Source organism: Mus caroli, chromosome 2 (assembly GCF_900094665.2).
Source record: "Mus caroli chromosome 2, CAROLI_EIJ_v1.1, whole genome shotgun sequence".
Classification (NCBI taxonomy): Eukaryota; Metazoa; Chordata; class Mammalia; order Rodentia; family Muridae; genus Mus; species Mus caroli.
Window position 1 is genome coordinate 161,123,262 of NC_034571.1, and position 9,411 is coordinate 161,132,672.

Here is a 9,411-nt window from a genome sequence, read left to right on the forward strand (position 1 = left end):
TCCCTCTCCCTCTCCCTCTCCCTCTCCCTCTCTCTCTCTCTCTCTCTCTCTCTCCCCTCTCTCTCTCCTTCCTTCCCTCCCTCCTCCCTTCTTTCTTTCTTAAAGAATTTTTTAAAAAATCTGCACCCGTGCTGTTCTCTGTGTGGGTATGTGCACATGCATGCAGATGCCCTCAGCAGCTGGAAGAGGGTATGAGATCCCATTGAAGCCTTAGTTACAGGTGGTTGTGAGACACTTGATGTGAGAGTTGAGGACTCTGCAAGAGCAGCACAGATCCTGTGCCACTCAGCCATGTCTCCCGCCTGCTTCCTTTTCCTTTTAACGAATTTGAGGGGAGCAAAATATGAGAAGCCATTGAGTTGAATCAGGCTAGTTTGTACAGTTGGATGTTACCACATCTTCTCCAGGATGCTCTGATTTTACCGAACAGAAATTCCATGACCATTAAATAGCAATTCCCTACCTTCTCCTCCAGCCCCTGGAAACCAACACGTGTTCTGTCTAAAGAAATCAGACTGGACCAGGTGCCTCGGATGAGTGGAATCACACAGGGGTCTATGCCCCTGAGGCTGGCTTGTTTCATCGAGGATGCTAACCATGAGGATCATGCGGCACGCATCAGAATATCTTTACGTTTTATAAATAGGTATGCTGGTAGTTAATATTGACTATTAGCTTGTCAGGATCTAGAATCATCCAGGAGACAGATCTCTAGGTGTGTTTGTGAGGACATTTCTATATTTGGTCAGTAGAGGTAAGAAAACCTACCCTGAATGCAGGTATTACCATTCTGTGTGCCGGAGTCCTGGACTGCATAAAACAGGAAAGTGGGCTGGTGCCAGCACTCATCTCTCTGTTTCCTGACTGGATGCAAACTGACCAGCTTCCTCACACTCTGGTCACCATGACTTCTCTGCCAGTTCTTGGCTCTCAAGCTGAGAGCCAAGAGAGACCCTTCTTCTCTGAGGATGCTCTTGCCATAGCAACAAGAAAACGCAGGCAGTACGTATCTGATGAGCAAATACATAAATGCAAGAAAGAATACACCTTGTGCGGTACCTCTCTTCAGACACACAGTAGGTCTCAAGCAACACCCTCTTCTTGGTTTGTGGTAAGGACCCAAGCGAGCCACCAAGGTAATTTATTGGGACATGAGGAACTGGCCATTTCTTCTGCACCTGTTGATTAAGTCCAGTGTATGAGTGTCAACCCTGTGGTGTAGTTTCTTGTAATTTGGGTTGCCTTCCGACGGCTTCTAATTAACCAGTGGGTGGTGCTCTGTTTGTCTTTCCATCTGCCTCCACACTTGTCAGGAGCCAGTGACAAACCTAGAGAAACCGGGGGGGCACTCTGATAATTAAGGTTTGGGGGGCTTCTTCGCTGACCCCCATCATGGGCCAATTGCCTTCTCTGCCTCTGGTGATGGGCAGCTGATATCTGACAAAACACCAGCCTTCTCTCATAGGCACAGCAGTGGGGGGCTTTCCCACCTTTTAATGGCTGAGCGCATCTCATCCCATGCAACTCTGACAAACTGAGAGTGTGCTGTCAAAGTTGCTGGTGGAGAGGACTGATTAGAAACGAAGCCTGGATACATCAGAACACACACATATACACATACACACACACACACACACAGACATGTACACACACACACAAATACACACAGACACACAAATACACACAGAGATACACACAAATACACACAGAGACACACAAACACGCAGACACACATACAGACACATACACAGACACACACAGACACACACGTACAGACACACACAGACACATATACAGACACACACATAAGACACACACATATACACACACCGACACACACATATGGCCACACACAGACAGACACACACAGACACTGACACACACACAGACACACACACATACACATACATTTTTATTATTAGCCTCTAAGTGCAAAACATAACTAATGCAAAGCTTTCTCTGAATTCGTAAGTGACACAAGCAGATGTGGTTTGGTGGTCCACATTCTGGTGGGATCTCCTTAAAGATACAATGGACGGGGAAAAGGCCAGGCAGGCTCTGCAGTCTTCCTTTTAAGTCAATGCTACTGGGATTAGAGAGAAAGCTCAGTTGGTAAAATGCTTGCTTTGCAAGTGTAAGGAACTGAGTTCAGCCCCTTCCCCTCCACCCCTTAGAACAAAGAAAGCAGGAGTGTTCAGGTGCACGTGTAATTCCAGCAGGGGAGTTAGACACATGCGGATCCTGGGTGCTTACTGGTTAGCCAGCCTAGTCTATTTGGTGATTCCAATGACAGACTCTTTCTCTGAGAAACAAGGTGGATGACTTCCAAGGAGCAGTACCTGAAGCCAATCTCTGGCCTCCACATTCATGCCTACAGATGTAGGCGCACACACACACACACACACACACACACACACACACACACACACACGCAAACATGCACACATGCCCGCACACCCCTGATGAACTCCTCATGTGAAGCACTCGTGTTAGTCATGTGACAGTGTGATATCGAGCAACTGCATAATAGCTGCAAGTCACTTGTGACACCCGTGCTTAGCCACTCTCTTTCATCTTCGAAATGCATGGTGCTCTGACAAGGCCACCGACCTCAGGCTCGCTGAGTCACAGGGCCTCAGGCAGCTCACGTGACACAGGTGCACCTGGGAAACTGTTTTCTTCATCACTTACCCCTCATGGCTTCAGCTTCTGTTCCTCTCATTTCCTTTAGCATTTGCTTATTTATTATTTGTGTGTGTGTGTGTGTGTGTGTGTGTGTGTGTGTGTGTGTGTGTGTGTGTGTGTGTGTGTGTGTGTGTGTATGTGAGTGAGTACTTTGGGGCCAAAGTACTTGTGGAGGCTGGAGAACCACTTGCAGGAATCTCTCCTCTCCTTCCACCATGAAGATACTGAGGAACAAACTCCGGTCATCAGGCTTGGCAGCAAGCCTCTACCCACTGAGCCATCCCACCGGATCTTATTAACTTCTTATCCAATGAGTACTCCTCATTTTTAACTCCTTAAACATGAGCACAAACAGGTATATGGAGGAGCAACTGGGTGTTTCCTCACAAGCTGCTTGGAATGCATGGGAGCCTATTGACTCGTTGAGTGTTGATTGCAAAACCCAAAGCTTAAATAATAGTAGTTGCCATTCACCCATGCACGCAGCCGTCCACTCAGTCGGCATCTCTGTTGGAAAGTTTGGGTGGGGGGGCTCCATAGAGTAGGCGCTATGAGCTTAGTGCACGAAGTAAGTATTTGAAATTGCCGGGTGCTAAGCCGAGAGTAAGGAAGCAAGGCTGGCCAGGGACAGAAGTTGAACTTGGGTAGATGTAGACCTTCAATCCTTCACCAGTGGAATCCAGTGGAATGTTCTGGAACAAACACTGCTCCTCAGACTACTCTGTGCTGGCCCACAACAGCGCCCACATGGTTACATCCACACCTTGCACGGTCCCTGGGCATAGCGTGGGAAGGGCATGGCTTTAGGCAGGTGCCACTGTACAAAAGGGATGATCTCGGAGAAGCAGCTGGGTGTCTGCTGGGCGCACTTCAGGAACTGGGTAGCAATCCTCGTCAGAGGCAGGTCTGGGTGGCCCATCTCTCTGGGAAAGTGGGATAACGTTTAAGGGTATAGCAGTGCTGCCTGACTCCTTTTAGCTCTGGCTTCTATACCTGGCTGCTTGATCCCGCCCAGTCATTTGGCATGTTCATGGGTGGGCTTCTTACCCATAATGTGGTGTCAAATGGCACCCATCCAACAAGGTAGTTTGAGAACACCGTGGGAACGGTGGTTTAGACACTTAACTTAGGCTATAAATCATTATTTATACTACGATAGTACTTCATATCATAGATAATTAACAGCTATAGTATTAAATACCACCATTACAGAAACAAATGGGCTTGTGTTTATAGGAGAACACACTAGCGTGGCAGAGGTCGGGAGGGCTGTGTCTCTCATAATGAAGAAGACAATTGTGTTTTACTCGTGCAGGTTTGAGAACTGCCTCTGCCTCTGCCTCTGCCTCTGCCTCTGCCTCTGCCTCTGCCTCTGCCTCTGCCTCTGCCTCTGCCTCTGCCTCTGCCTNTCTGCCTCTGCCTCTGCCTCTGCCTCTGCCTCTGCCTCTGCCTCTGCCTCTGCCTCTGCCTCTGCCTCTGCCTCTGCCTCTGCCTCTGCCTCTGTGCAGCCCTGGCAGATGAGACACAACTGTTTCTGGCCCACGTGCGTTTTCCTTTCTTGCCAAATCGACGGAAACCTTGACTCTGGTCTTTACCTGAGATGTTTCTGGAGAGGAGCTGACACTCCCTAGCCCCCATCAAAGCATTGTGGGCTGCATTCTGTCTGTGCCAGCTTCTCTCAGTTTGGTGGTTCGGTGACTTCTTCAGGCTCCCGTTGGGGATCCCAACAGTGAAGACGTAATGCTAAGATTAAGCAAGGTTGGTTACACGGGTAAATGAAGAGGACTCGGAGCTTTGTTTGAACAAATCGATGCTGTAGATCTTAGGGAGACTGGAACCTTGTCAGAATTTCAAAGCTTTTGTGCACACTGCCCTGACAGTGACTTTCCTAGTGCAAAGAGTACATTGCTTGCCATGAAGGCTGTCATTTGGTGTGTATGTGTCTGTGTGCACGCACATACACGCGCCTGTATGTATGCATGGGTGCATGTGCATTGGATTGTATGTTCACTGTGCACATGTATGTGTATATATGGAGCCCTGAATACAACCTCAGGAGTTCCTCATGTGTCTTTTGTGACAGGGTCTCTCATTGGCTTGGAGCCTGCAGAGGTATCGAAGCCACCTGATCATTAAGGCTCCAGGGATCATGTCTTCACCTCCACAGTGCTGGGGTCACATGTGTGCCACCACACCTGCCTTTTCTGTCACGATGCTTCTTTTCAGCCTGTCTTTCTTGGTAGTAAAGCCTATAGTCTTCGTCAGTTAGGACTGTGGTTTGTTTTGCATAGATTTCCTCACCCCTCGAGGAGTGACTCAAACACAGTGAAAATTTATTTCTACCTCACAGAAATAAGGCTCTGGACTGATGGGATTCTGCTCTGTGACATGTGGAGAGCTGAGGCTGGCTTCCTCTTGTCCGCACTGCCTTCTTTGTCCCCATGACTCAGAGTGACTGCCAGCCAAGGTGGGGGAAGGAGACCAGCAGCCCCTTTCATTTCAGGACAAGATAGACATTTCTACTTATTTCTTGAGACAGGATCTCATATAGCCCAAACCAGCTTCAGATGTGTAATCTAGGATGACCCCGAACTTCTAATCCTCCTGCCTCCACCTCACAAGTGCAGGGATTACAGGTGTGTGCATCATAACTCTTGTGTGGTGCTGGGACTCACACCCAGGCCTTCATGCATGTGAGGCAAGTATTCCGACAACCGAGTCACACGAAGCCTTGGCCCCTATTCACACACTTTGAATCACACAGTCCCGCTTACCTGAACACAAAACTGTGGGACACAGACATCACAGGACAGGACAGGGGAGCTTTGTCTCCTGCTGGCTGCTCCTGGGTAGGCAGGCACACGGGCTGGACTTTGTCTATCCTTGGGTCATACTGTCATGATGGCTTACAGTTGCCCATGCAGCCCACTCTGAGACTTGGTCCTGGGTCCTCCTTGTGGCTGGTGGGGAGAAGGATGCTCTTTGTGAGGTTAATTCCCTGGGAAAAGGACATTCTGGAGTCACTCGTCTTTGTCTCCTCTTGGATTTAAGGGACTTTCTTACCCATCTAGGTAATCCCTACCGACCCTTTGGACCTGGGCTTTTCGGCTCATGCACTCTTGTCAGCAGAGATAGTATAGCAGCATCTGCAGACACTGTGGTCATCACACCTGAGAGGCTACCACTAGTGTCATCTTGTGAGTTACATGTGCTCATGCGCAGTGTCCCCTCCTATTCCAGACAACAGTCCTGTTAGACTGTAGCTGGCTGGGACCCACCCACGCGCTTCTGTTTCACCAGGTGTGTTGGCTAGCTCCATTGATTGTTCAGGAGGGAGGGCAGGAGCAGCCCACTGTGGGTAGTACCATCCCCTAGCAGGTCATCTTGCGTTATATGATGGAAAGCAGGTTGAGCAAGCTGCAGGGAGCAAGCCAGTAAGCTGTGCTTCTCCATGGCTTCTGCTTCGGTTCCTGCCTCCAGGTTCCTGCCTCCAGGTTCCTGCCTTGAGTGGCTGCCCTAATTTCCCCCAGTGATGGATTAACCTTGCTTAATCTTGAGGGTTGTAAGCAGAAACAAACCATTTCCTCTCCACATTGCTTTTGGTTGTTACGCTTTGTCACAGCAGAAGCTCTCACACACCAGGAGCAGGCGGATCTGAAGGGTGGCGTTTCTACCATGTCTTTTGTTCTGCTGGTCCACGTTCTTTGGGGGGAGTGAGATCAAGGCTGTGTTTGGACATGTGTGCATGTGGGTATGAGTGTGGTATCTGTGAGTCAGGGAGAATATGTGGGAGACTTATGAAACTGGCTTCCCTATCTGAGAGGCTGAGAAGCCTGCAAGCTAGAAGACTAGGATAGCAGAAATAGATGGTTCTGAGCGCAGATGTCATACAATCAGGTAGCCAACGGCTGGAGGCTCTAGAACAGAGATTCTCAACCTGTGGGTCTCAGCCCCTACAGGGGTCACATGTTAGGTATCCTGTATACCAGATATCTACGTTATAACTCATAACAGCAGCTGAATTACAGTTATAAAGTAACAGCAAAGGTAATTTTATGGGTGTGTGTGTGTGTGGGTGTGGGTCACAACATGAGGAACTGTATTAATTAAAGGGTCGCAGCATTAGGAAGGTTGAGAACCACCGTTCTAGAGGGTGGGGGTGGAAAAAATCCACCTCTTGAGCTCGAGTCTGCAGAGTTCAGAACCAGGGGCTCTCACGTCATAGCAGTGAAGAATGACGTCACTCATGGATCAGACATTCTTCTCTTCTGGAAACACCCTCACAGACAGGGTGTTAACAGTGTTTGCTAGCCAAGCTCTTTCTGACCCAGGTGATCTGACACAGTGAGCCACCAGTCACAGGAGGAGAGCTGGCAGGAACTGCCCTTGGAGGCACCTTGCTGTTTCACTCCCGGTTTCTGCTCACTGTGGCCTTTCCTCACTGAAGCGCAAGGCCTGTGACCACCCAGACTTCTGTCTCGTTAGTTCGGGGCTGTACCCAAGCACCAGAGACTCAGTGAATGCTCCCTTTATGGCAGGGTTCACCTGAGCCAAAGAAACGGTGAGATCCGACGTGGGCCTTGGTCTTGAAGCCGTTCTTCATAACTATTACTTTGGATTTGGTCAGCATCCTGTTCCTAGCGTTATTATTTTTAGCAGCCAACGTTTATTGTAAACATCACAGAAGTTGGTCATTATGATAAGTCCTCCAAGCCACTGTCCAGTGATCCTGTAATCACAGCATGTTGGTGCTGCTCATTCCCATTTTAAGGGCCAGGAAGCCTAGGCTCAGGGGGCTTAACCGACTTTTCCAGCATCATACCCCAGGTAAAGTGACTTGCCCAAACTCAAGTCAGCTCTGACTTGAGAAACTCTTCTCAATAGATAAACTCATGCACGAGGGCATGTGCATACAAACATGCACATGTTGTGTGTATGTGTGGGTGTAGACTGGAAGACAACCTTGGGAGTTATTCATGAAATACTGTCCATTTCAATCTTTGGACAGAGGGTCTCTCACTGGCCAGGAGTTGACCAGGTATCAAGGCCTCTGATTTCACTGTTCCTTTCCCAGTATTGGGATCGCAAGTAAGCATGACCACACCTAGCCATTCTTTTCCTTCTAAGAATCTGGGGCTGGAGTGGCAGTTTTCATGCATGCTTCACTCCCTGAATGATGGCCGTGGCTCCGGATACACAGGCCCTATAGCTCTTCCTAACGTACTTCTAACTGAATTGCCTGCCAGGAGGAGTCCCCATTTGGAACTTGGGGCTCAGCTAGTTGATAGTGGTTGAACCACGTTTCTAGATGCCAAGAGCAGTCATGGCCTTAACTGGCACAGAGTCCAGGCAGCCCCTGGGCACACTTCAATAGAACTACAGGCATAAAGCTTTCAGTGGGAGCCAGATTCTTTTTTAACCACTTGTTCGTTGTAGCACGTGCTGCAGACTGAGGTTTTAGGAGTCACATAGCACATTAGTCAGTTGCCTGTGTCCCAACCAAGGGGCTCTGCACACCACTTATGGCTGGTGTCTTTCTGCAGATCCTTCTTTGAGACCACCCACCTTTCGCTAAAGTTCTCAGGTCCCTCTTGTTTGACAGCCACTTTGTTTGGTGCCCTTTACCCGCCTCCCCTTCAGACCCTCCTCTTACGTTAAAGGCTTTCTTCATTTAACCTCATGCATTTGTCAGAAAGTCTTTACTAAGAGGAAGCAGAAATTGAGCCTGGGCGTATATCATCTTTCCAGTTGCATATGGAAAAAGATACTCCTTTCAACGTTTGACAATGCTATATCTTGAAGATGGAGAAAGATAGGTCAGAAGCTAAGAGTACTTGATGCTCTCACAGAGAGCCTGCGCTTGGTGACAAGTGACACTGTGGGCAGTTTACATCTAAGTCCAGAGAGTCTTACACTCTTTTCTGATTTCCATGGACACCCCGACACAAGACAGACAGACAGACACAGACACAGACACACACACAGACACACACAGAGACACACACATGATCATATAGACATAGATACAATACACATGTGTGTGCACACGTACTCCCATACAGTAGCCATCTCTGCCATTGCTGGGGTTGATTTCTCTTCTCTGAGTTCTGCAACCCTGGGGCAGGAACATTTTCCCCCATATTAACTCGCATTTCCACTTAAAATATAGAAGCCGAGTCATTATCCTCTCCTCCATGTTGGTCAAATGGCCTTTCTGCTAATGATGCAATTAGTGAGACGAAACAAGACAAAAAAGAAGGGGGGGGGCTGTGGAACCTTTTCAGTTTTACAAAGTCAACGAAGTGGCAAAACTCGCCATGTTTGCTGTGTGTGCAAAATATTCCTCAGTGCCGCGCTGTGGTAAGGCGCGCAAGCGATTGCGGTTGTGGAAGCTAAGTTAGAATAATTCGATGACTGCTTGCAAAATGAACTTTCTGAAATGCTGCCTCCCCGTGGTTATCAGGTTTGGTTTGGAATGGGCAGAGTCTCTCTGTGAGCCTTGTCACACCCGGAATGTTTCCCCTGCTGTGGGTTTCCTTACGGGGCCTCCCTTTGGTACCTTCTCTCTAGACTACCCCATGGTTTCCTTCCTAGAATCCTGTTTCCTACTAAATCTGTAACCATTAAAAACAAAACAAAACAAAACAAAACAAACAAAACAAAACAAACAAAACAAAACAAAAAACAAAAAAGCATACTCTTCTCAGTAGAACCCCTGGAGCCACC